Source organism: Pollicipes pollicipes, unplaced genomic scaffold (assembly GCF_011947565.3).
Source record: "Pollicipes pollicipes isolate AB1234 unplaced genomic scaffold, Ppol_2.1 Scaffold_1786;HRSCAF=2088_pilon_pilon_pilon, whole genome shotgun sequence".
Classification (NCBI taxonomy): Eukaryota; Metazoa; Arthropoda; class Thecostraca; order Pollicipedomorpha; family Pollicipedidae; genus Pollicipes; species Pollicipes pollicipes.
Window position 1 is genome coordinate 81,697 of NW_023595997.1, and position 27,008 is coordinate 108,704.

A 27,008-nucleotide genomic window follows, 5' to 3' on the forward strand; every position below is an offset into this window, starting at 1 on the left:
CGTGCGATGAACCGGAAGCGTGGGCGACCTTTTTTATCTTTGAATAATCATTACTGCTACACAAATCAAGCTTACTAACAAAGTCCCAATCATTTATACCTAAAACCATGCAGCATTGAAACCATCAGATGCAAACGACATTTTTGGACACCCTAACACCTCATTTAACATCACATGCAATATGATGAAAATAAAAAACGAGTTATATCACACCTGTCCATCGATCAGCACGCTGATTCGGAGGTGCAACGGGCAATGTGAGGGGCGTGCACCAGTGGGGCTCAGCTTCACACCTAAAAGCCGTTGTTCCTGTCAGCAGTAGGAAGCCCCGGATGAGTCTTTGACATGTGTCGCTCCAACGTCCTCCGTTTACCTCTGAAACTACAGTTCATGTGTCCACAAATAGCAACCCTAGATTGGCAGGGCTTTGCACCGCTATTACATTGGAAACCTGGCGAATAGCTCAGTTCTTCTAGTCAGCCTTCTTCTCACGACATGAACAAAATCAATGGCAGCCCACGGGCTTGCGCTGAACACCATGCATTACCGCGTGGCGAGCATTCAACCCTATCTGTGTCAAATGGCATGGCGGCTAAAAACGCTGCTTCGCAAACTGATCGCATTTGTTGCGAGATGCTGTGGCCAGTCACAAACCATATGACGGGTAATAAGTCTAGTTATTTGGTATTTTATGCATTTTAGTATGTAAAGAGAATCTTGGCTGAAAAAAATATGTGAAAAGCAGTGATCTGAGGGACATTGGAAAAGCACTGCGTCACCACTGATCTGTGACGTCAGCACCGATATAGTATAGTTTGTAGTACATTCCTTTCACCTCCTAAAAACAATCCTGATTATAGCTACTTTTTTGGCGACATATTAATGCTCAACTTTCTCATACAGCAAAGCTGCAACATTTCGACGTGTGCTCCACACGTGTTCGCGCTGCAAGTAAAAAGGACTACAGACCAATAATAAACTTTGGGTTTTGTTTAGCTGGAATAGTAAGTTGTAATATGGTCTGGTCTGCCACAATTTTTTTCCCTCTTCGCAATTTTCTTACCCATTGGTTCGCAAAAGGATCAGCTTTTGTCGCCGATCATATCCAGCAAATCAGAAGTCTTTCACCACTGCATGAGCATGTGTAGTACACATGAGACGTTCACAGACTTTTCAGCCAAGATTCCCTTTACATAATAAACAGGATAACAGGGTGGATACACGGGTGTAGGAATGCAGGATAATAGCACAGGAATGCAGGATAATAGCACAGGAATGCAGGATAATAGCACAGGAATGCAGCTCTGCAAAACACTTAGGGTTGAGGGATGGAGGTGGGGGGTAGGAAAAGAATGGCTAAGTCTGCCTCCGGAATGCACATAAACAGTTTTCTCCAAAGACTTGACGCACTTTCTATTCACAGTTGGGAGCAGTGGTACAGTTTTGCGAAATTAGGCTGGGGGCTAAACCCTGAAAACTATTGGTGATAAGAAGTACTTGAAGAATATCTAAAAATAGGAAACTGCATCTGTGGTAAGGAGGCACAATCCTCTTCCCCTAACTGAATACAAAACTATACGCCTCTAGGCTGGTTATATTGTATATGCTTTACCTGATAGTTGTATTAGTTTAGTCTAAACGATCATGCAGTGTTTGATGGCCAGCAAATGATACTTAGATGCAAATGAACTCTCGAAACAAAAATATGTGATGGTAATGCCGCATTGTATTAAATTCGTCTTCGTTTTGTTGTTTACTGCATTCAGAGTCGTATTGCGACGGTTACTGAAAGAATTGGCTGCAGGTGACAATTTAGACGGTTCCAAATTTTATCGGAGACAGAAAAGGCACTTTTCTCACGCCTGTCCCCCACTGCTCGGTGCAGAGGCCTCCGCCCCGTATGACGATGTCAGCCACCACCATCCGGGTGTCGAGGCGACCCTCCGTCTCGTGTGACGGCAGCAGCCCGTCACCGCCGGCGAGTGGGTCAAACATTGACGCAGCCGACGCGGCCGTGTTTGCCCCTGTAAAAGGCGTGCCGACATTTCGGCACCACTCGACGGCAGCGTCGAAATCAGAGCGGTGCGCGTCGGCGCCCGCCCTCCTCCCCAACGGCGCCAGTTGGCAAACTCGACGCGCCGGCGCCCCTGCATGGCGCCCCCCCCCCCCCCCCCGCCCCCTCCTCGAATCCCAGAATAGCCCTGGAAAGCGCAGCACATCCTCAGTGAAAGAAATATGCATTGCCACTTTTGGAGAGTAGTTTTGCAGATTTTGGGCGCGATGACGTGTTAAAAGGGATGTTTTACATCTGAAGTTAATAAAGCAAGCGTCAGATACGATGAAACAGGCTCAGTTATAACTATTGGTATGCTTTTAACTAAAAAGACTGCTCTAGACATCGCAATTCTCCGTTTAGTAAATATGCTTCTCAGTGCGTCATGGTGTGATGGCGTAATTATGCCTTACACAACATTGATTGAGAGCCAATTGATAGCTGTTATGTCTAAGAGTCGTGCCCACGAACGCCAGGTATGAACACCTCGACAATAACATTTGTGTTGGCCTTGATCGCCGCGTGGCTTATGAACTGGCAGCATGTAAACACGTTATTTTGGCATCATGAATGTCGAGGTCACTTTGAAATATCCCGCCGATATACCTTTGTCCATTTTCGCAGGCGTGTAGCTCAGGAACTGGAAAGCTTAGACTGGAAGGAGGGCACGATTGTGAACAGCATCGAAAGGTCTTCAAGATGGCTTTTTCAATTGGAAACCCCGTAAAAATATATAACACTCCCTTGAACGGCTTTATGCCCACCCATTTCCACCCCATTTCCACATCCACCTCCACCATGATGATATCATTCATGAGGAGCGTAAACTGATGACGTGATACGAATGTGACTCCACCGGTGCTTTTAGCTCAATTACTGATAATACTGAAGAGAACAGGAATCAAACACCTGTTCCCATCACTTGATCTATATATTCTTAGACGCTTTTAGTAAATGCAACAGGTCTGATGTATTTTGTTTTTAGCTATGCATACATGCATCATACACCAAAATTCAGGGAATGATGTACGATACTATACAATTTAACAGCCTATAGCTACATGGCAATTAAACAGGGAAACTTGTTGCATAGGGCACGCAGAATGATATGCGTTTGTGCCTGAATTGCAGTCTTACGCACGTGCAATGCCACGCGTGATCATGCAGATGCGACACTGAGGGCCTTGTTTTAGGCTCCACAACGTGACTGCGACCGCGAAATTCCACTGTGATTTCACATCTGTGAAACACAGATACTCTGTTACGCCACACCGCTTATCACTTACATTTGCGTGTTACTATGCACTGCCATCATATCTACCGAAAGGTAGAATGTATACACAAACAAGGTGACGTGATATATCGGCTGGACCTTGAGCAACGATTTAAAGTATTTGGAATTGTGACGGGATGTTGTTATCGATGTCTCAGATGTTTCCCTTAGTGCACGGATTTCACGCGTCAGTTAATTGCTTAGTTGTGGGGCCCATTTCTCACACCTGATTTTCCTCACACCTGATTTCATCCAGGCCAGGCCGGACGGGGCCCGGCCCTTCCCGGGGATGGCCGCTGCTCAGGGGGCTCACCGGCGGCGGAGACGCCTACACCGGGGGTGCACAGCCCACGTGAACCTCGGCCACTCTCATGAGGGCGAGCGGTCGGGTGAGCCACCCTGCATGTTCTGCGCGGTGATGACTGCACGGGGAAGGATGACTGCACGGAGAAGGATGACTGCGCGGGGAAGGATGACTGCACGGGGAAGGATGACTGCACGGGGAAGGATGACTGCGCGGGGAAGGATGACTGCGCGGGGAAGGATGACTGCACGGGGAAGGATGACTGCGCGGGGAAGGATGACTGCACGGGGAAGGATGACTGCGCGGGGAAGGATGACTGCACGGGAAGGATGACTGCGCGGGGAAGGCAGCGTTCAGGTAATGTCAATTACGAGTTGTGGGTTTTCAAGCTGGTCGCGTCAGCTCCGCCTTCAGCATAGACCCTTCCTGCGAGATTGGGACATCAGACAGCGCCGCCTGGTGGGCTGACCTCTTCTCCCCCCCCCCCCCCCTCCCATCACCACCACCCGCCCGCAGCGCGTCCGCGAGCCAGCCGTGGTGATGGCGTGATGCCGGGTGCGTGCCCAGTGCCTAGCTCAAGCTATCTGCTGATTAATCAAGGACTTACTCGCCTTCTGAAGTCGTGCAGACCCGGACCGTGCGTGCCGGAAGGAGCTTGTGAGACAGCCCCGATACAATCTACGATAAAAGGGCTTGGTGTTTGTGCTGAGAACATGGATGCCGCCATATGGAACTCATCGATGTTTCAGATCAGCCCAACATTCGAGACTGGGCATCTGACGGGCAAGAACGTCTGTTGAGGAAAAGACATCTTTGGGTGACGTTGACCAGCATAGGTCGCATTGTTCTCGAATAATTGCTCTCAGATGTTTTATTAAGATGTATGCACACACACACACACACACACACACACACACACACACACACACACACACACACACACACACACACACACACACACACACACACACACACACACACACACACACACACACACACACACACCACACACACACACACACCACACACACACACACACACACACACACACACACACACACACACACACACACACACACACACACACACACACACACCACACACACACACACACACACACACACACACACACACACACACACACACACACACACACACACACACACACACACACACACCACACACACACACACACACACACACACACACACACACACACACACACCACACACACACACATCACACACACACACACACAACACACACACACACACACACACACACACACACACACACACACACACACACACACACACACACACACACACACACACACACACACACACACACACACACACACACACACACACACACACACACACACACACACACACACACACACACACACACACCACACACACACACACACACACACACACACACACACACACACACACACATATATATATATATATATATAGAGAGAGAGAGAGAGAGAGAGAGAGAGAGAGAGAGAGAGAGAGAGAGAGAGAGAGAGAGAGAGAGAGAGAGAGAGGAGAGAGAGAGAGAGAACGATGCAGCGAAATAAAATCACAATATATAACATATACATGCATATACGCATATCTAGAGACATATATATATATATATATATATATATATATATATATATATATATATATAGTGACTGTTTCGTAACACAGGTTTTCCGTTATCCTCGGTGAATGCGTTGAACAAGAAAATAAAACGCACGTACATTCAATACAGTCATAGAACCGGCATCACATATTCATATTGATTGCAGTTAAGCGATTGGGCTGTTCTGAAAGGCCAGGATGCTAACAATAAAAGACGGGTGAACGCCTTACGACGAAAACTTATCGGCGCTCAAACTCGGAGCGCACTTGTGGCAGCTGCTGCATACCGTCACCTAAGGCAGCCAAGTGGCTCGCGAAGACACCGAGACACGACCGAGCACCCCTTTGCGCTACACCTCGGGTGCACGGGTGTCTGACAACATGGTCTGCATCGTCGTCATGTTCCGTTCGTTAACACGCGCTCGGGTGGAGAGGTCAGATTGCCCCCCCCCCCCCCCCCCCTGAAGGTTTTTTCCAGAATGGTTTCGGTGCGGCGCGGCGTAGCAGCGAGAAATATTGCATAGCTGTAAACAACTGAATAGCGGATAGTTTGGTATAACAAATCCAGATGCACCTTGTAAAGTCGCTGACCTATGGCAGGCCAAATTTAGGTCATGGTTTCAGTGAAGTCAGTTTCTAGGGAATCGTTCAATCTGATGCAACAACGGAACGTTTTACGAAGCCATTCATCTCTGAGATGCTTTCTTAGGCAACACAAATATTGAATGAGCAGATTTCGTCGACGCAAGGTCAGGTATGAAAGTCAGACCAGGACCAAAACCAACCTGTTTTATTACTCTAGAGCTTGCTTATGATATAGTGTCTGGTGCTCATTCCGAATGTACTGATAGCGGGAACCGCATTGTACATCTTCCATGGACTTCTCAGAGGTCATAGTAGGTCATTGGCCTAACATGACTCAGGACAACATTTGGTTTTTAGGAACATACTGTTTAGCATAATCTTTGTCGCTTATTGAAGTGCAAATCTCAGAGCAGTCCTGTATGATTTTTGTCACCATGAGCTTCAAAAGGTCAAACAAGGTCACTGACCTTAAATGAGCATGGACCTCTTGCTTAGAAACAGCTATCTAGGTTCTGGGGGCACTTTGGAGACCAAGCTTGATTTTTACCTTATTTGACCTGATTTGACCCAAAGGTCATGACCCAGAAACCTTAAACTTTGGCCTAAGTGAGTTCACGTACAGCTCAACAAACCCTGTAGATTTGGTGTCTCTAACTTTCTAAGTTCCAGAGATGTGGGTCAAATTGACCCCCCCCCCCCCCCCTCCCAGCCGAGCGAAGGGTATCTGGCCGGCCACCCGGGCGCGTATTAATCCCATCAGGTTTTTTCAGAACAAATCAACTCAAGCGGTACAGGCAACAAACGCTCCAGGTTACTAGGTTGAGGACAGAGCGGGCGCCGAAGTGTTTCATGGGCGTTTTGTTTCTTGCATTGAATTGCTGTCAGTATTTATCTGGCGGAGAAATCCCGATGTTTGATACGCGCGAAAGGACCTAACAACTCACATAGATGCGTGTATCTCGTTTCTTTCGGAAGCATATGCATTTGAGTTGGTGTATGCACATACATTTTAGTTAAAGAGGGCGAATTTACTTTGCACCACTTGGTGCTGCTTGGAAAGATCTAAAGCAAAGTTCAGAAGTTATATTGGTTAACGGGAACCATCGTCACAGCGCAAAGGCAGCTCAGGCTTCGTGTCGAAACCCGGTACGCCGCTTGCACAGAGAGGCCCTGCGAATTATCTGCAAAAAAACCTCGGGGAGGGGGGTCTATGATAAACCAAAATATAGGGCACAATGGAAGGATAAAGTACGAGAAGCAGCAGTGGGAATAGCAAAGTCACGTCCTTCACTATTAAAAAAGCGGTCGAAATCCGTCCCAAAGACCGTCTAAGAGGTCGGCAGCAATCACACAGCCAGGGAAGAAGACAACGGGCCGACTATGAAGGGAGTGAAAAGAGTCTGCTTCGTTGCTCGGCGTCACCCTGAGACAAGAAGGGGTGCCGTTTCAGATTTAGTGCACACAGAGGCGGACCCAACTGTCCAGGTGCCCTAAGACACTCAGGGAGGAGACTAACTTTAGTGGGGACCTCAAAAATAAAGTAATCATATCTGGTTGCTTTCTTTCTTGAGGAATGCATTTGAAGGGCCTTGGGCCAGGAAGCGGTCTCTCGCTGGCAGTAGCAGCTTAGAAAATTCTCTGGATACGGCACTTACCACAACCATATAACATATTCAAACAAAAATAGAATCAGGTTGTCTGCCTACGAAATTGATTATGCACCAGATGTGGCAAAACTCGATAAACAACCATGTATGAAGTCTTTACCCGACTCAACATAAAGGCTGAAGTCGATCCTTGGCTTTTCCTGAGCCACATCTGGTCCGGTGATCGGGGCCACGTTCACCTGAACAGAATAATCAAGCACCCAAAAATGCCGGATGTAGGCCATGGGGCTGACAAGTACCGACCAAAAAAGTTCGTTTCACAACTATCTTCTTTAAAAGTGCAAACCACGGTTACCCAGACCACGGTTAACAAGAGGCAGTGTATTGGCATGCCGGAGCGCTTCTGGGGCAGATGGAGAGTAATGCCCTGACGGTCAAAGGGCCTGGGGTCAAAGGAACGGTCCAGCGTCAGCATGCAATGTGGTGACCCCAAACATCAAAGATGGTACAGACGTGGGTGGAAGGTCATTTTGCAGAGCGTGGCAGTCGAGAGATGGCAAATCTGCGGCCGGCACACTCTCTCGACCTCATCTCTTCAGATGTTTATATGGGGATCCTGGAGACCAAAGCCTAAAGGAAACGTCTCCAGCCTCATTCATCTTCAGAGAGCCATTGACCAGCTGGCACACAAGACCGTACTTGCAACGTGCGCAAGATTTGTCGGTGAGGTGGCAGGGCGCACAGACCTCGGCCTCCTGCCAAGAAGAGGTCATCTGGGGCACGCCCTGCAGATAGTTACCTGAGTGATGATATGCGTGGATAGTGCATGGCACAAGCTTCCTTAGTCTGTTATTTGTCAAATGTGTTGTATAATTTTAACATTTGTCAATATAGCGTGAGTTGTTATTTGCCTGTTATAGGCAAATAAAATCTGGGCATTCTTTTCCTCTCCCATCATAACGTTTTCTCGTGTCAAGACTATTGCAAGCTCTAGGCGTTTGGTATCTATATTTGTATATGGGTTGAAATAAAATAACCACCTTGAAGATAATTCGGCACAGCTCATAGTCCTGCCCTTCTTAAGAATTAAACCCATCTAGTTCATGAGCTATGCGCCCGAGAAAATACGCGGACTATTTGGAGCAGCCTATTTCAAGGCCACCCAGACATTCATGAGGCCGTAATCACGTCAGTAAAATCCTGTTATTACGTTAGCCATGCGGCGATCAAAGTTCAGAAAAACAAAAACAAAACTTATTGAGTCGTTCGTATTTGGCTTTGTAAGCACAATTTCCAGATAAAAGGGCCGTCAATTGGCTCTTAATCTGTTTTGCACAAGGCGCGATGGCGTAATGAAACAAGGATGCATGAAGGAGAATATCTGCCAAACAAAAAAATTATGCTGTCTAGTAGCTCCCCGGAATGTGTTGAAAACATGACTGCTTACTCCTGCTAAATGCCTGGGTCAATGAGTCTGGTCACAGGGTTTTAATCGTGATTCGCTACATTTATTCACTTAGGTCCATGCTAATGACATTGCTTTCCGATTTGCCTTAAAGGGAATATTCCACATTTGTATGGCGTTTTGAAATGAAATAGCCATCTTGAGGACAATTTGATGCAGTTCACGGATATGCCCTTTTTAAGACCCAAAACGCTCTGGTTCCTGAGTTACACGCCCGCAAAGTACGAAAAGGCTTATTTACAGCCAACTTCAAAATCGTCTTTTGATTAATGACGCCACAGAAACGTCTTTGGTCTTGTGATATTACAGGCTGTTATTTGTTTATGGTCAAAACAGCATGGCCGCTGATACATTCGCAAAGGCGATGATGCTGCACATGTGGTACAGTCCGAGGATGATGATTGGCTGTCAATAAGATTTTACTGCCGAATGCGTGTTGCAAACACAAGCGTTAGCAATTTTTGGCTGTGCGACACTCGTCGTGAAGAGGTCATTTTTCCTCACTTCTAGGCCACAGGTCAAGGTTATAAAAAAAGAACGCCACTGTCTGCAAATAAGTACAGCATCCAAAAAATAGGCACTCTCCCGATGTCCAGAAGTTAAATCTGTCTTTTTTCTTCTGCTGACGTTTTTCTCTTCTACTAACGTATCTCTCACAGGCAGCTCGGTTGGCGCCTTGTGTACCGGAGCACAAAACCTTGCGCGGGTTTATGGGTTAGCGAGGCATTATGAGACTAGGGAAACATTACAATAATCTTATATATATATATATATATATATATATATATATATATACTTCACACATCTGGTACGACAAATTCAAATATTGAACAAACAAAAAAAGGGTTTTACAAGAAGAAGCTCTTGAGTCGCGTTACCATGAAACCCCGTTGGGACTTTGTATTGAAGGGATGTCACGGTGAAGTCCGGTGCTGTGACTGAAGATCTGTGCGGAAATTGTGAGAAAACCTGCAATTGGATCGTCCCGCGAGCTGTGCAAATGTGAGATAACACTTATTTGACAAAAGAGGGTAAACCGGTGGCTTGAAACGCGTGTGATCACTGGTGGTGTGTGCCAGTGGCTTGTATTGGCATTGATGCGATGGGGGAGTGTGCGTGCGAGTTTTGTTCTTCTGAGAGAGAACATTGCTTTGGTATTCTTCAGTCTACTGACTCCCAATAAAATGTGATATATTGATGCCTGATATATTGATGCCTATTGATATTGATGCCTGCCTCTATATTTATGTTTGTGTTTGAACATGACAAAGGAATGCTGGCAAACTGAGAGAAACACTAGCACACGTGTTGCAAGGGGTGTACAAAGGCAAATACTGGTACTGGTGCTTCATTATGATCTTGCCAACATTGTTAACCTATTGAGGTGTTACAGCATGTAATCAATATATTGCTTGTCATTATATCAGCAATTCATTTTGGCAGTAGGGGCTGGTGTGTGCAGCTTATGTAAGGACATGCTCAGTATAGGCTCACAATATATGGCTTTACAAAATTTCCTCTCTCTAAAGAATTCTGAAAATATTACAGCTTTATTGTCGCTGATGCATATTGTACTGTCTTCACAAATATTGTATGCAAGCGAGCATTGCTCCTGAGTAATCAATGTCTTAGTTACTGCAACTTGTGTGGGATGCTGGGTGCTGAAAAAGGTGGAAAAGTATTGCTGTTGGTGTCTTGGACAGCACTTAATAATATGCTTATCATGAGTCTGGTGTTCAATGGCGGCTTCATCACTTCTTTGCATTTTGCCCATCCAACCATAACTACTTGTGTGATTGTCAACTTCTTACGCTTTTTAATGTTCTAGCCAAAGATACGGCAACCATAACTACCATAACAACCATGCTACTTAAAGTGCACTTGTCGTGTCTCCAGCCTTGTGCGAGGTCAGCATGTTTGCAGTGCCATTTCACCACATGTAAAATTGTCCTGTTACTTTTTAGTAAGGCAGCCTGATGGCTGCAGCATGTTACATGACCATGGAAGTGAAAGACGTGTTTGCATCTTTCTCACCTGTGTTTTCTGTATCCCCGAAGCAGGCTGAGCAAGTGATGCCACTTATTGGTTGTCTGCTTTGCTGAAAGTGATTTGTGTATTGTGTCATGTGTTTTTGGTCAGTCATGTTAGATGGAAGTTAATACAAGAGTGCATGCTTGACCCATCTTCTCATACTGGAATTTGTTATGAAAGAGGCATGGATTGCAGTCGGAAACCATATTGTTGCTCATTATGTCGCGCCACAGTACAGCACCGAGATAGTTCCAAAATGAAGCTATTGTCCAGTGGCATTACACAATGTACCACATTGGTCGAGTACTCTTTGTCAAGCCTATAAGATAGCGACTTATAATTTAGGAATGACTGGTATAATTTTTTAACGAGGCCAAATAACTGTCTACGGTGAGAATGCCGTTGCACCGCAATGGTTATATCAGGGTCAACTATTAATTGCATGAACAATCCTAGGCAAAAAAAAACATTATTGGCAACCCAACCTTATCATCTTTGCCATAGCAATAGCAATGTTTTAACAACCAATGCATGGTAACCTTACAAATCTGTTAGTTTTCGCATGACACCATATTTCCAGTTACAAACAATAAAGGCAATGTTACAAATTTATGCATTTGGGCACGACACCCCATTTCCATCTACAAACAATAAGGACAGTGAAAACTGTACACATCACATCATTATCAATGTCAGGACTACAGCACTGTGCGCAACGATGGGCTGACAATAAAGTATTAACAAAATCATCAACAGCAGAGGAGCAACAGCAGCAGCACAACATATCGTGCTTTGATAATGATAATTTTCCATAAAAGCTTGCGATCGCTGCGTTGCGCATGTAAAACAGTTCACGAAAGCTTTGCTCACGGCCAGTACCAAGACAAAAAATCCACAGAAAACCCACGCACCTATCCGCCCGCCGACACAGCCCCGCGACGAGAATGGCGGGTTGGCGTCAGCTCTCGTGTGTTTCGAGGCATTCTTTAGGTCTGGCTGCCAGATGCTGCCAGGTTTTGCTGCCGTCACAAACCCATTTCATGACGCCATCAAACAATGACGTAATGAGACCAAGTTTTATAAACTTTGAAATTTTGCTACTTGGCGTCGCTTTTGAACTTTGAAAGCTTACCAATAGTTACAAGGAAGCATTTCCCATCATATCTGATGCCTTACTCAATATCTTCCAATGTGTAACATTCCCTTTAAGTCTGCTGAAAAGATATCATGAGCACGCATCTCAGCAGGCACACCAAAGTACGAAGTTTACGATCAAGGACGACTGGAAGGGTACCGCTCAGTCAGCAACGCTAGGGACGTCAATTTTTGTAAGTGATTGGTGGCCGAGCCGAGGTACCGACGACGAAACCTCCACCAAAGTTGTGTTTTCCGCCGGATTGAGGCTTCTCGATTATCACGAATGACAATGCGATTTCTGATTTACTGTCATTTAATTGATAGTTTGTTAGCAGCAGAACAGCAGAATTCGTGCCACATAGTAGTCATCTCCAATAACTAATCACCAAAGAAAATTGGCTGTGTGTGATTGTTAACTTCTTACAATTTTTAATGTTCTAGCCAAAGATATGACAGACGAAGCCAACCTTGCGGAACTGAACTTAAGATTAGGATGGGGTGGGTGGCTGTCCCAATTAATACAAATTGACGCCCCTGCTGACGCTGTGGTAGCAGCCTGTCTCCAGCATACAACACCGTTCCTGAATTCGTCCCACTGTTAAATGAGCATAGTTTGGTGGCAGCCAGCGCGTGTCACGTGCTGCACAATTTGGTATTTTTATTTCCACGCCTGGTCAAGGGCGTGTGTGGTGTGCAGACCAACGACAGGTCGCTAATTATGTTGCAGTCACACCATAATATCACGGGGAATAATTCATAGCTATGACGGACAATGACGTTTGATTTCATTTTTATTTGCATCAGTCAGTGACCGTCTAGGCTAGAGCTTATGAACAGAATGGTGAAAATTAGATTATGAATCATGCCCACGTTGGTGATCTGGAACCAAAAAAGGTCAGCCGAGGTCATCCCATAGGGTAATGACTTTTTTGAAGAGCAATCACGCAAGTTTTTTTTCCATTCACAAAGAAGCTTGTTCCTTTCAGAGCATTTCTCCACGCCAATGCGATGCTACTAGTTGCCTTTTATTGTCATGAAACGGCACAAAACCGACGAAATTGTAACGATGGTTTTGCCAGCTTTCAAATTTGACATCAAAGCTCAGTAACCCGACAAGATCTGAGCCTTTTTGTCTGAACCATGTGCACAACGCACGACTGTCATTAGGCGTCGCAAACTGGATTGAGTCTTGCTCTCGCGTTTTGGTGGTCATGCTTAGTGACGGCGGCCACCTGCTTAGCGGCGGCAGCCGCCCTACTCGCCCGGCTAATACAGGTGCGCGACGGCCAGCTGCCCATTTGACAACACTTGCTCCGACCCAAAAGCACGCGAGGTCAGCGATTATGAGCCCGCTCGGACGTCTGACCGGTCGTGTGGCGGCGGCACTAGTGGCGCAGCGCGGCGGGAAAAAACGAGCGCCAAAAACGTCATCTATCAGCCGCTAATGGGTTGCTTTACGCTCCAGTTAATCGCTATTTAATGGCGACCTCGGCGCGGAGCGAAACTCGCTCAAAACCGGTGCCTGGCCAGACTGTGAGCTAATCTGCGCTGTAAAACGCGGATTTTGCGGTGGGACGTGATGATATTATGTCTCTCCGGCGAGCAGCGCCGGTGGGTGGAGCGAAGGCTGGGACGCAGCGTCCGCGGAAAGGCATAACACATTTTCAAAAGTAAAAATTCCTCTTGTCTGTGGAAAATATGTCTGATTTACTTCTTTATGTCAGTGGGAATTTAGAAGTTCTTTTGATGTGATATTTGAGGTGAGTTGATGAAGTTACACGCATGCTTCAATTAGAGACCTTCGCAAGTAAGAGATCCTTTACCCAATCCACCTGCTACCCATGAGACTGTTTTTATATCTACCCGTTACCCCTCACAAACCAGTATTAATCGTCCTTTATACACCCGTTTGCACTTTACTAGCACATTGACTCCAAAAGTATGGAGGAGTTTGAGTGAAATTTGTGCACAAGGTTACTATTTGGCGTTGGGAACTACAAAAGCAGTGTGAATGGTGGCGACTGTAAATAGAGGACCCCCAAGCAGTGAGGAGTGTAATATCTATTGGCGCATCAATCCAATCATTCAAGAACATTCGTATAAGACTGTTTTAATGAACTGCTCCAGCTTTGATTAGGCAACATTGCCTGGTCGCTTTGCAGCTCGACGATATTATTCGCCAGATAATGCAGAACATTTGGGTCCACCCACCAGAACAGTAATTGCTATTTACTTATGCCAAACTGTCCGCACTATCGGGTGACGAATACTAAAAGAGGCAAAGCTGCAAAACGAGAAGAAGAAGCTGCAAAACGGGATGCGTCCGAGCTGGCAGAGTAACTTCAAAACTCAAAACAATCATTGCTGGTGTTCCCTTGGGTTCTATGCTTGTACCTCTATGTTGAAGTTGGTATGTCAATGATACACAAAATATTATTAACTTTTGACCCCGTCACCCCTATGCTGATTGTACCGACATCTTTCTTGAATCAACTGAATGGACAGAACTACATATACACGGGTACGGCTACAGTCTTTCAATTTCCTCTGGACTCAAGAACATTCTAATGGCTTTGTGAAAACATCAAAGCCGGCGATATCAGTGGAAAGATTTGACAATAGCTCAAATCTAGCGCACTGTTGACGTTTTTCCAGCTATACTTGGCGTTAATAGCGTATAAGCGTACTTGCGGGGAATGCGTATGGGGCCTTCGCATCTTTGTAATGGCGAGGTTGCTTAAGCGTCCACCAGTAGGCAATAACGACTAACAAGCCCGTCAGATTGGCATAAACTATTGACGGCAAACTATTTGTTTTATCATAAGATGATTGAACTTGCACCATGGATAGAAATATTTCAGAAACCCTGTCCCAAATGTGCTTTGAATGTTCAGTTTAGTTTGTCAAATGGCCTGCGTCAATCTCATTGCCGCAGTGATTTTGTGGTAATCAGATCTCTGTTGCCATTTGTGTAACTACTGGTGGGATGGAGAGGGGACCTCCCATTTTAACCAGTCATTTTGTGTGCACCAAGTTACACATGGATGCATGCTAGTCATGTTATCCCTTTCAAAACAGGTTCAACAGGTCAACTTGTCCCCTCTGTAATTTAGTTGCCTCCCACGTTTTTTTAATTCCCAATTTCAGTGGCATTCCTACACTTTATTTCAGATGCAGATAAATGCCTTTTGTTTTGTGTGTAAACATGGAATGCTTCAAGCCAGGTGCACATCAATCCAAGCTGAAATCTGGTTCCCTTCCAAGGCCAGTGGTGCCCAGCAAGAAAATAGCATTTTGACAAGTATTGGCAATGATATTATCAATTAGGCTCATGGTAAATAATTGAAGCTCTAATGATGCCACCTTGAAGATATCTTGGTGTTTTCTTAAAGCGTGACGATAGTGCCTATGATGCTTATTTTTCTCAACATCACATGATTCTGCCACGTACTCTATATCCAGACGTAGACTTTTCAATGATATGACATGGTAATGAGACTTTGAGGTGTTATTTGCCTGTTTGGCCACGGCAGCCATTATTATTAGATTACCCATTACCCGCTATCCATCATCGAAATTATTGTCATATTATATATTTACATTATAATATATGACCCATTATTTAAAGTCCCCGACCCCATTCCAATTGGAGTACGTCAGTCGATAGGCACAACAACGTCAAAATAAGGAAAAAAGCGGCATCAATGGTGTTGCGTCATCTGGATGTGCATGTGCTCTGTATGAACGTGTGGATGTGTGAACAAGCGCCTGTGTGCTTGGTAGCCAAAACAATGTCTAGCATTGTACACAGCCCAGGTATGGTCAGCCCAGGTATGATCTCATTCTGAGTGATTACCCTGCACCATTGCGGACCGGTGGAAGCATGCTCTCTTAGCTTGCTGTTGTCAATGGTGTCGGCATGTGCGTAACAAGATCGAATTGGTTCTGAAGTTCCCTGATTCGTCTTTCACACCATGTAGTAAGTTTACCCATCATAATGTAGCGTTAGATTGGCGTAGGTACTGACAGTGGTCATATCTGGCAATAACTGCTTTCTCTCACCTTTTAATGCATGGTTCCGTGTTTAATCTCCTATCACTAGTCTGAAAATACACATATCCAAGCGCTATTATTTTTCTTTGTCTGCTTGGTACCTCCCATATTTCTTAGCAGGCAGCGCAGCGGCTTGATAATACTTGGTTCCTAAGGTTCTATGCCCCGCGGCAGATCGAGTTGGGTTCCCTGGGTTACCATCTGTTTATGGGTCATCTGTTAATGGGTGAGAGAAGAGGCAAACATTCGCCCTACAAGAGGTGGCGAGGGAAGAAATCAGGTGACCAAAACAATAGTACCATCAGAACTATTTTGAGCATGGTGTTGAAATGTTGGGCACCCGAGCTTGCATCATTTTTACGAATATTGTAAAAATTTGAAGACGGTGATCTCCGGTGGTCGACACTTGCTCGAGAATATGACAGTAACATCTTGCTCAAAGTGGCATATATGCCCATTTATCGCAGCAAATGCGTAGCAAGCAGGTTTTCTAGACCTCTTTTCATAACCATGGTGGCTTTTGCGCGGCTAGATTATCCAAGGTCAGGCTGTGTGAACATTTTATTTTGTGGCCAAATTTTACCTTTTAAAACTTATGTGATATGAAACTTAAACCGCACATTTCGCAAGCTTTGGAATGCCTTTATAGCGCTGTTTTTTAGCAAATGTGCCTTGTTTGAATAGCTTTATGCAGCCGGATGGGCCAATACATCATCCTTCTCCACTTTGACCTGACATGACGTATCACAGCTCACCTGAGTCAATGCGCACTAGTTCCTTTATTATTTAGTTTTAACGAGCTGGTCAACGTCGTTTCGCATTGCTGTAGCATACTTGGTTCTTGCGATAACAGAAGGGTTCTGCAAAGTACTAATTGGCCCTTTTGACCCGTCAAAAGTCACATTAGCCATAGTTCACCTGCGTCTATCTTATCCAGTTTTACGTGAGGCTTTCAAATAGTGTTTTTCACTTGGTCCTAGCTCACCCAGTTTTTTGAAATGTTATGATGTCCCTTGATGTTGCAGCACGAAGGTGAAAAACTCCTGAATAGCAAGAGTTAATGTGATGTGTAATGCAAACACACCTTGTTAAGATGTGTTGTGTGAGATGACTGGGCACTGTATACACTATTTGCTTCTCAGGACTTCCTTCGCCTCGTCTTTTCATCGGAGTGAAGGGAGCTCTATGGGACTGATGCAACTCCACAGCAACTGGGTTGTTCTGCGCTATGTAATAAAAGAAGGCCACGAGCGGAGAAAAGAAGAAACGGTTATTGTAGATACAGTGGTGAATACAAAGCATGCTATTACTCGAGTGCTCCCTCGCATCTAGGCGGACATGCCACGTAGATAGGGTCACGTTCCGCTTCCTCGGCGGAGAAGTGGCAGTTCGCCGGTAATGGGGCGATGATGGAAAAAGGGGCAGGCTGGTCGCTCCACGACGGTAGTGATCAACGCCCGATGGTACGCCACGTCAGTCGGTTTGTTTCAGTCATGATGCATGGGAACAACAACGTCGGAAGGATTCAAACTGCACCGGACAGCGACATAATAACATGAAAGTTAATCGGTAACTAGTCGGGCAGCAGGTTCGTGCCAAGCAACGAAATTCGATTAGTCCTATCAGCACCACAGTACTAGATCGGGGACAGTGCAGGCTTCTGGGTACATAAGAGTAAACTTTACGGCACGTTTCTGCATTGCTGTTGCTTGCGTGATGTTTTCCAAGTCAGCTCTGCTCGGAGTGGAAGCCGTTTTCACTCACATCTTTGGCAAAAGGAGCCCACCGGCAACTGAGCCTAAACTAAGCCAGACCTATGTAACGAAAGTCGCGGGATGGCTGGTAGCGCCTTTTCCGAATTACAAATATCAATTTGCACAGATTGCAGATTCATAAACGGACTGAACTGAAGTGGGTCAGAAATTGCCAGTAATACACGGGTCAGGACTGAGCCGGACTCTAAAAATACTGGCACAACCAATGGACGAATTAATGACCAATAACTAAGCAATTGCGAACCGGTAGGTCACGTTTTGAATCGAGACACCAGATGAGAACACAACCACCTCAAGTCCTTAACACGAAAGTTCTCTGCATTACTAACCAACGCAAGCATTACACTCTGACGATATTGTTCGCTAGGAAGTGCGGAAAATTTGAGTCCTTTCATGGATTGCATAGCTTCTATTGCTACATGATTGCTATTTGATAGCTATCTCGGTGTGTGTACCTAAATTCTCTGCACTATCTGACGAAAAATGTCGTCAAACTACAAGAGCGGCTAGGCAATTCTGACTCATCAAAGTTTAAGTAGCTGAATACAAATAGCCTCCCACTAAAAAGGCGTTCATTTAACAAACTAGTATTAATACAGCATGCGCACACTATCGTGGAGAACAGTGGTGAAGGTGAGCTTGTGCAGCAGGCAAACGATCACGAAGGTGAGGATGTGCTGCACGATTCCGAAGGTGAGGTTGTGCGGCAGGAAGACGATCGCGGAGGTGAGGCTGTGCAGCAGGAAAACGATCGCACGGGTGCGGTTGTGCGGCAGTTAAATGATCGCGCGGGTGAGGTTGTGCGGCAGTTAAACGATCACGCGGTTGAGGTTGCACAGCAGGAAAACGATCGTGCGGGTGAGATTGTGCAACAGTTAAGCGATCGCGCGGGTGAGGTTGTGCGGCAGTTAAACGATCGCGAAGGTGAGGTTGTGCGGCACGATCACGAAGGTGAGGTTGTGCGGCACGATTGCGAAGGTGAGGTTGTGCGGCAGGAAGACGATCGCGCGGGCGAGGTTGTGCGGCAATTAAACTATCGCGCGGTTGAGGTTGTGCGGTATTTAAACGATCGCGCGGGTGAGGTGCGGCAGGAAACGATCGCGCAGGTGAGATTGTGCGGCAGTTAAACGATCATACGGGTAAGGTTGTGCAGCAGGAAAACGATCCCGTGGATGAGGTTGAACGACTGTTAAACGATCGCGCGGGTGAGGTTGTGCGGCAGGGGACGATCCACGGGTGGGACGCTGCAAACTGTTTTCACAGAGTCTGACATCCGCCCGATGATAACCGAGTCCTTGCTGGTAAATCTGAGACGATTGCAGAAGCAAAGGGTGTGGACAACGGCTTTTCCACGAGCTGGCGGTACGGGCCGGAGGATAAAGCGTCGCTGAGGCGCTCAGCGGCGCGTCCAGTTGCGGGTGTCCACCGGCCGCCGTCGGAGATGCCGGCGGCTGTCGCCAGTCCATTATGGTTGAGGAGTGCACGCTGTACCTGATGGCCCAGCCCGTCGCCGTCGAAGTCGTCTTGTTGAGAGTTGGTGCGAGGCAGACCAGATGCGGTGCCCATCACGACACTGCCAGTCGCACCGATCGCGGGACATGTCCGTACATGTGCGGGGAACACAGCTCTATAAAGCACTCTCTGTATTGCCACGCGGACGTAAACCACACCCACGACTCCCAGTTGCGCGCAACTACGCCGGTGTCGTACAGTTTCCGCTACACAGGCCGGCCAACTAACGTCAACTGCTGCCTCATTGACCACCAGTGCCCCACGTCACGGACGTGACGCGCCGCCTTAAGGGCGGTCTCGGTCGTTATCTTCGGCAGCCCCACAGACGTCGCATTACGTGTTAACAAAATCCGGGACCGTTCGGTGGTTCCGCGTCGTAGCCGCGTCCCACCATCCGACACCTGCAAGAGAGGGCACATGGCGGAAAGTTACGCGCAATTCATTCTGTCCCGGATACACACGCCGACTATGTGCCGGATGATGCACCTCGCGTATAAAAAAGCTCCAAAGAATATTACAGGTAGTTCGCCTTAAGGGAAAATGTGACTTGTGCTTGTCGCACGCAGCTGAATAGGCATTTTCCTTTTCCTTTTTTTTTTGGTAATACCAGCTTCATGAAATCCTTAATAGCTCAAAATTTTTCCTGGCACTGGGCACTCTAGAAAATTATACTTTCTTTGCGTTACGTTTCCCAACATGTGTGTTACGTAATGCTCTTCACAAACTGCCAAATCATGCGATGTATATATCATGCGATGTATCATACCACTGATGCGAGTAAATGGGTACAAATTGCACGATAAGCACGAAGACGCGACAAAAATCATGACGCGTCAAGACCTTGATAATAGCCTACGAAGTCAAACCAAAACACTCTTCTTCACATTGGTCAAGTTGAGACATGAGCGCATCACGGCTCCGGGAGGTCATACCGGTCCGCGGCAGGTGGTTCCAGGACGAGGCCGCACGATCTGAAAATACCTTACGCGACATGGGCAGCCGGAAAGGGGGCGGCTTACAAGTGCCGACCACCGCCGAGCTTGTGATACGCTCACAGCGGTCCGAGGGGTGAAGCACTGGTTGAAACGCTTGTGCAATAAATCGTGCGAGATATGAAAACGCATTTTTGTAGGGATTAAGATCTCCAGCTGCAAGGACAATATCACCAGAATTCAACGAAATGGCACACCATGCCTTTGATTTCTTTCCTTCATGGAGTTTATGCCGCGTATAGCACAGACACCCTTTTCGGAGGACAATTTGGCATTGGTAAACCATATCTTCTTAGATGCTAGCGTGATGCAGGGCTGTGTTTATGAAGCAGGCATACCCTAGGCACATATCACGTGGTCTAGTCACGTACATGCTAAAACATCTATCAATGCAGCTTTCGCTAAATGGCTTACGACTCCTGCTGAGCTAAACACAAACGCTCATTTTTACTGGCATCACACATATCCATATATGGCGGAGCGCACCCAGGCCACCAATGGTATCGATGGTCTGGTTGTCGTTGCTCGCGGTTAGCTCTTCTACTTTATCTTGCCTACTCCCATGCCAATTTTGAGCGAGGTTGACATGAAATTCCGCGCACAGGCGCGGAGGGTGCGATCACGGTCTCAGCTCAGTGACACACATGCGCAAAGCGCTGTGCTGTGCCGCGACGAAATGATAAGCTCGCAAGCTGGAGAATGAAAAGCCGATATTATATGTGTCTAGTGCATTTTGTTCGTGCTGCAGCAGCAATGCCCAGTGCTATCGTTGGACATAACTGGGCTCGAGATTTCAGCAGAGGATGGTTTGAAACATGCCTCAAGAAAAGCGCATTCACTCAATAAGCCTGATCAGTGGGGGCATTCCAGCCTTTCGTGTCAGTGATTATGCTTAGACGTTATCTAAAACAGATATGCAAGTTATGAGAAAGACAGCTGGAGTAAACCGGAACGGGCAAGGGCTAAAGACGGCATATGGCGTATTTTGGAGTCCATCGCATCTGCAGGGCGGAGGATGCAAGCACTCAGTCCCCGTGTGAAGACGTTCTGACATGTGTACGCGCCAGTTAAAAACGGTAAGAGGTAAATATCTCTTCCCAGCGTAATGTGGGGACTGTTGAGGACTGAGAACAGTTGGAGCACGTCTGGGTACCCTTTCCAACTCGGGACAGAATCTATTAAAGCGTTTGTTTCCCAACTAAAGCTAATCGTAACTCGAATGTAGTTTTTGTTCCCTGCTTTACATGAAATCTATATGCAAGCCATCTTCAGCACATGTTCGGGCGGGGAGAAAATTGCCCCCCCCCCCAAATATTTTTTTCCGGAATGGTTTCCGAACGGCGCGGCGTAGTCGCGAAAAACTTTGCATAGCTGTAGACAACTGAAGAGCAAATCGTCTGGCATCACAAATGTAGATGTGCCTTGTAAGTTCGCTTCCCTGTGGCAGGTTAAAGTCAGGCCATGGTTTCAGCAATAACTTCATAGCCAATAAAACAATTGAATGAGCATATTACATTGACCTAGGGTGAGGTATGAAGTTCAGACCAAGGTTAAAACTAACCTGTTTTATTACTCTATGGCTGGCTGTATGCGGTAGTTTCTGGTGCTCATTTCAAGTTATCGATAGCAGGAAACGCATTATACATCTTTCATGTACATTTTAACACTCGCCCGGATGGCCGGCTAGATATCCTTAGCTCGGGTGGGGGGAGGCAATTTGAGCCCCCTGAGATCTCGGGAACTAAGAAAGCTAGAAGCACAAAATTGAAAGGACATCTTACCCTGTGCGTAACCTTACTTAGGTCGTAGTTTAGGCCTCCTAGGTCATGATTTTCAGGTCAAACAAAGTCAAACAATATCAAATTCCAGGTTGGTCTCCAAAGTGCCCCCAGAACCTAGGCAAATGTATCTAAGCAAAAGATCACAAGCCCATTTGAGGTCAGTGACCTTGTTTGACCTTTTGAAGGTCTTGGTGACCAAAATCGTACAAGACCGTCTGAGTTTTGCTTTTGAATAAGCGACAAAGATTATGCTAGGCGGCATGTTCCTAAAACAAAGTGTCGAATCAGTTCATCTTAGTTCAATGACCTCTTTCCACCTCTAAGAAGCCAATGGAAGATGTATAATGCGGCTCCTGCTGTCAATACATTCGAAATGAGCACCACAAACTATCCCATACAGCAAGCCCTAGAGCAAAAAATCAGGTTGGTTTTGATCTTGGTCTGATCTTCATACCTGACCTTACGTCAACGTAAGCTGTTCACTCAAAATTTACATTTCCTAAGAAAGCATCTCACCGATGCATGGCTTCGTCAAACACTACATTATTGTATCAGATAGGATGATTCCCTAGAAATTGTCTTCGCTGTAACTATGGCCTGACTTTGACCTGCCATAGGTCAGCTACCTTAGAAGGTACATATAAATGATTGATGTGAAACGATCCGCTATTTAATTGTTTACAGCCATGCAAAATTTGGCGCGGCTACGCTGCGCCCTTCAGAAACCATTCCAGAAAAACCTTCGTGGAAGTCAATTTGATCCCCCTCCCCCACCCAAGGGCGTGTTAAATATCACAATAGGTCACGGACTTAAAATGACCCACATGAACATTTTGTTTTTAGAAGCATACTGCCTAGTGTAATCTTTGCTGCTTGCCGAAATGCAAAGCTTAAAGCGGTATTGTATGATTTTGGTCACCACAACCTTCAAAAGGTTGAGCAAGGCCACTGACGTTAAATGAGCATGTGGCCTTTTGCTTGGAACAGGTTATCTAAGTTCTAGGGGCCTTTTGGAGTCAAATCTGGAACTTGACATTGTTTGAGTTTATTTGACCTAAGGGTCATAACCTAGGAACTTCGAACTTTGACCTAAGTGAGTTCATGTACAGGTCAACACACCCTGTGAATTTGGTGCCTCTAGCTCTCTTGGCTCCTGAGATCTCAGCTTGGTAAAATTGCCCTCCCACCCGAGAGAAGGGTATTCAGCCGGCCACCCGGGCGCGTGTTACCACGCGCTTGGGTGGCCGGTTGATTTGACCCCGAAGGATTTTCAAAATACTTTGGGCGGCGCGGAGAAGCCTCGCCAACTTTGTATAGTTATTGGCAGTTGAACAGCGAATCGTTTGATGAAACAAATTAGATATACCTGGTATGGTTGCTGGCCTATGGCAGGTGAAAGTCAGGTCGTGGCTGTTAGGTAAGGCAATTTGAACCGATCAGTCTTACGCGACAGCGAAGTATTAGACGAAGTCATACATTTATGTTATAGTTAATCAGGCAAAAACGGCTCAAGTTGGGATTACAGCACATTTTATTGACCTAGGCATATGTGAAAAGGCTAGACAAAGATCAAAACCAGGTTGCTCTTATGCTGGAAACCTTGCTCTATGAGGTAGTTTCTGGTGCTCATTTAACACTTCTTGAGAACAGGGACGGCAACCGGTATTTTCCATGAATTTGTTACAGGTCATAGTAGGTCATTGATGTAAAACGATCCCGATCGACCGATTCTTTCTGGGACTGTACCACTTGGCGTAATCCCTATCGCTTACTAAAAATTCAATAACCAAAACACTCTAGTAGTCTTCTGGATAACATGGTTTTGCAAAGGTCAAACAAGGTCACCGACCTAAAATGCACACCAGTGACATTTTGCTTAGAACAGACCTATAGGCTTCAGGCGGTTGCATGAGGAGGTCTGGGAGCACTCTGCATACCAATCATGGTTTTGAACTTGTTTGGCCTTATTTGACCAGAAAATCATGACCTCTGGATCTCAGATTAACACAAATGAGTAAACATACAGGCCAAGCAATCCGGAGACTTTGGTGCCTCTAACTTTATTAGTTTTTTATATTTCAATGGGTTCAGATTGACCCGGCCCGAACGAAGGGTATTCAAACCGGCTGCCCAGGCGTGTGTCAATTAAGGCGAAATGCTCGAACAGTAAGACATGACGGTTGACACCTTGACCAAAACTTGCACCGTAAGGCAAATTGATTTTATGGTTAGCTTTCAGGCAGAATGCTGCTTACAGGGAGAGGGTGATACTGTCAGGTTAAACAAGATATCCAAACAAACCCCTTGCGTTTCGGCTGCGTGTGTGGCAAATCGCGAGAACTGAAGTTTACTTAACTTAGACCTGTGGTTTAAAATGCTCCTACATGTCGCCAAAACACCATTGATGAGTACTGTTAGGAGGAAAAGGTTCGGGAAAACAGCGCACTGCTTTTATCAAGTGTCATGTGGAACACAGCTTTTTCCGACATGACCTAAGTAAAGGCTGCCTGGGCCAGTGACTTAGCGTTTCTAAGACTTAAAACTTCTGGCAACACCGCAAACGACCACGACAAGACACCATATATTAAAGGAGGCAAGATGTCTCAGCAGCTATGCCCAGCAACCTCCGCGCGGTGATGATTCAAAAGGCGAAAGCCGATTCAAAGCGTTCATCACCCACGTAACGTGAGCTGATCCAGCTGATCTAACTATAACGTGAGCCGATCCAACTCCTGTTTCCCAAAGACTACTTGCCTTCCTCCCCCCCCCCCCCCCATCATAAGCACAAGAAGTTAGCTGCGCGCAAAAATTTTGTGTGCTCGTGTTCCAATGAGTCGCTCCAGTCAGTCGGGGTTTGCAAAGTCTCATGCGGTTTGTGCACAGGGGTGCACATTAGCTCACCTGTGCTCTTCCATCCTGCGGCCAGTGTGTCCATTGTGCTCGGTGTCCTTCGGCGACCAGAGCCGTTCGGCCACGCTGGAGGCCCTCGGCCAGACGCGAGGCATCACGTTCGTGTCGTCCACGTACTCGCTCCACATGCAGGCCTCGCCACCAATCACCAGCTGGTTCTGTGCGTCCGTGCCACCAAAACTCTCCGGCTCGCAGTTGTAGTACGTCTGCCAGTCGTTGCCATTGTTGATGTGGTCCAAGGTTACCAGCAGGAGGAGAGGATGGCGCGCAGGCCTTGGCCAGTCACTTTGTTCATCTCAGCCTCCCAGCCGCCCTTCCACACCTCAACGATGGTGGCCGGCTTGACTTGGATATCGTTGTCAATGACCTCCTGCCAGATGACATACTCGGGACTGGTCGGTAGCGCCTCCACCAGGCTCAGCAGCCGCGCGATGTAGACGCTCTCAATCTCCTGCGGGGTCGAGATATTGAGCGACTTCATCCAGGCCTGGATCTGCGGGTTGGAGAGCCAGCAGTTGAAAACCGAAGCTCACCTCGTCCCCGCCCAGGTGGATGTACTTCTCGGGAAAGCGCATCACTATCTCCTCCAGCAGATGCGTCATCAGTGTATACACGTCCTCGTTACTCGGGTCGACGGGGCCGAAAGTTGCCATCGGGGAGGCCGTCGTCCCCGTAGCAGGTGGTGGTGAAGCCTGGCAGGCCAACTCCCCAGGACTCCGTGTGTCCTGGCGTATCAAACTCGGGGATGACCCGAATTCCGCGCACGCGGGCATATTCGATGATATCCTCGACGTCCTCGACTGTGTACAACCATGTCTTCAGAGTAGGCACCGCCCTCCGCCAAAGCAGGATATTTGATGTGCTCACAAAGGGGAAAGATTGGTCGTCGACGATGTGCCAATGGAAGACGTTGAACTTGTTCATCGCCATGGCGTCAAGGAAGTCCTGATGGTGCTGATCCGGAAGTAGTGCCGCGACGTGTCCAGGAGGACGCCACGGTGGGAGTAGCCGCGGTCGATCAGCGATCGACGCCTGTCGGATGTACAGACCGCCCTCGCCGTTGGAGAACATGAGCTGCGTGAACGTCTCCAGGCCGCGCAGCACGCCCCACAGGCTGTCGGCCGTGACGAAGGCCACGCCTGTCCCGCTGTCGGCGGCGTCGACGTCCACCCGATACGTCTCGTCCATGGCCGAACTCGGGCGTCGGCGCGCCGGCACAAGCTGCTGGTGAGGTCACCTCGACCCTGGAAAGCTCGCCGCGCACCTCCAGCTCCGGCTGGGCGGCGCCCGGACGCCGCCGGGTCCGACGTGCAGGGGCCGGCCAGGCCGCGCACGACCTCCTGGTAGCGGAGCACAGCCTCCCACAGCTCGGCGCACTGACCGCCCGTCACGCGGAACTCGAAGCGGTCTGGCAGTGCGATCAGCAGCGACTTATTGGTCAGCTGGAGACCCTCGGGTGTTGGCCAGGGCTCGCCCTGCGTCGCCACCACCTTCGGGAAGCCGGCGTCAGTCGCCGGCAGCAGGCAGGTGATGACTGGAGGGCCGAAAGAGACCACCATGACGGCTCTCAGTGCCCAGCGTGCGTCATGCAACAGCGGTTTAGTCAGTAACTCTGTGCCGTTTTGTGCTATGACGTTCTGTAAGAAGCTATGTCACTTTAAGAGAGCCAATGTGCCCACGACTAATCGCGCTATGGTCTGACCACGTTAAACACTTATCGCTAGCTTAGGCGGGACACAGTACCATATCAGAGGTATGCAGGCTGTAACATAGTGCAAATTTGACGTCGTCTAGTTATCACGCCGTCTAGTTATCTTAGAACAAGAACTCATGCCCATAATCAATAAGTGAGCAGTCACTGAGCGGCCTTACCCAACGCTGCCAACATGGCGT

The 27,008-nt window shown here is 47.2% G+C and overlaps 1 pseudogene; it reads right to left on the reverse strand.

Annotated features, from left to right (window-relative positions):
• Window positions 1-19,567: 19,567 nt before the first annotated feature.
• LOC119095894 (beta-hexosaminidase subunit beta-like) lies at window positions 19,568-26,303 on the reverse strand (annotated as a pseudogene).
• Between the last annotated feature and the right edge of the window lie 705 nt (window positions 26,304-27,008).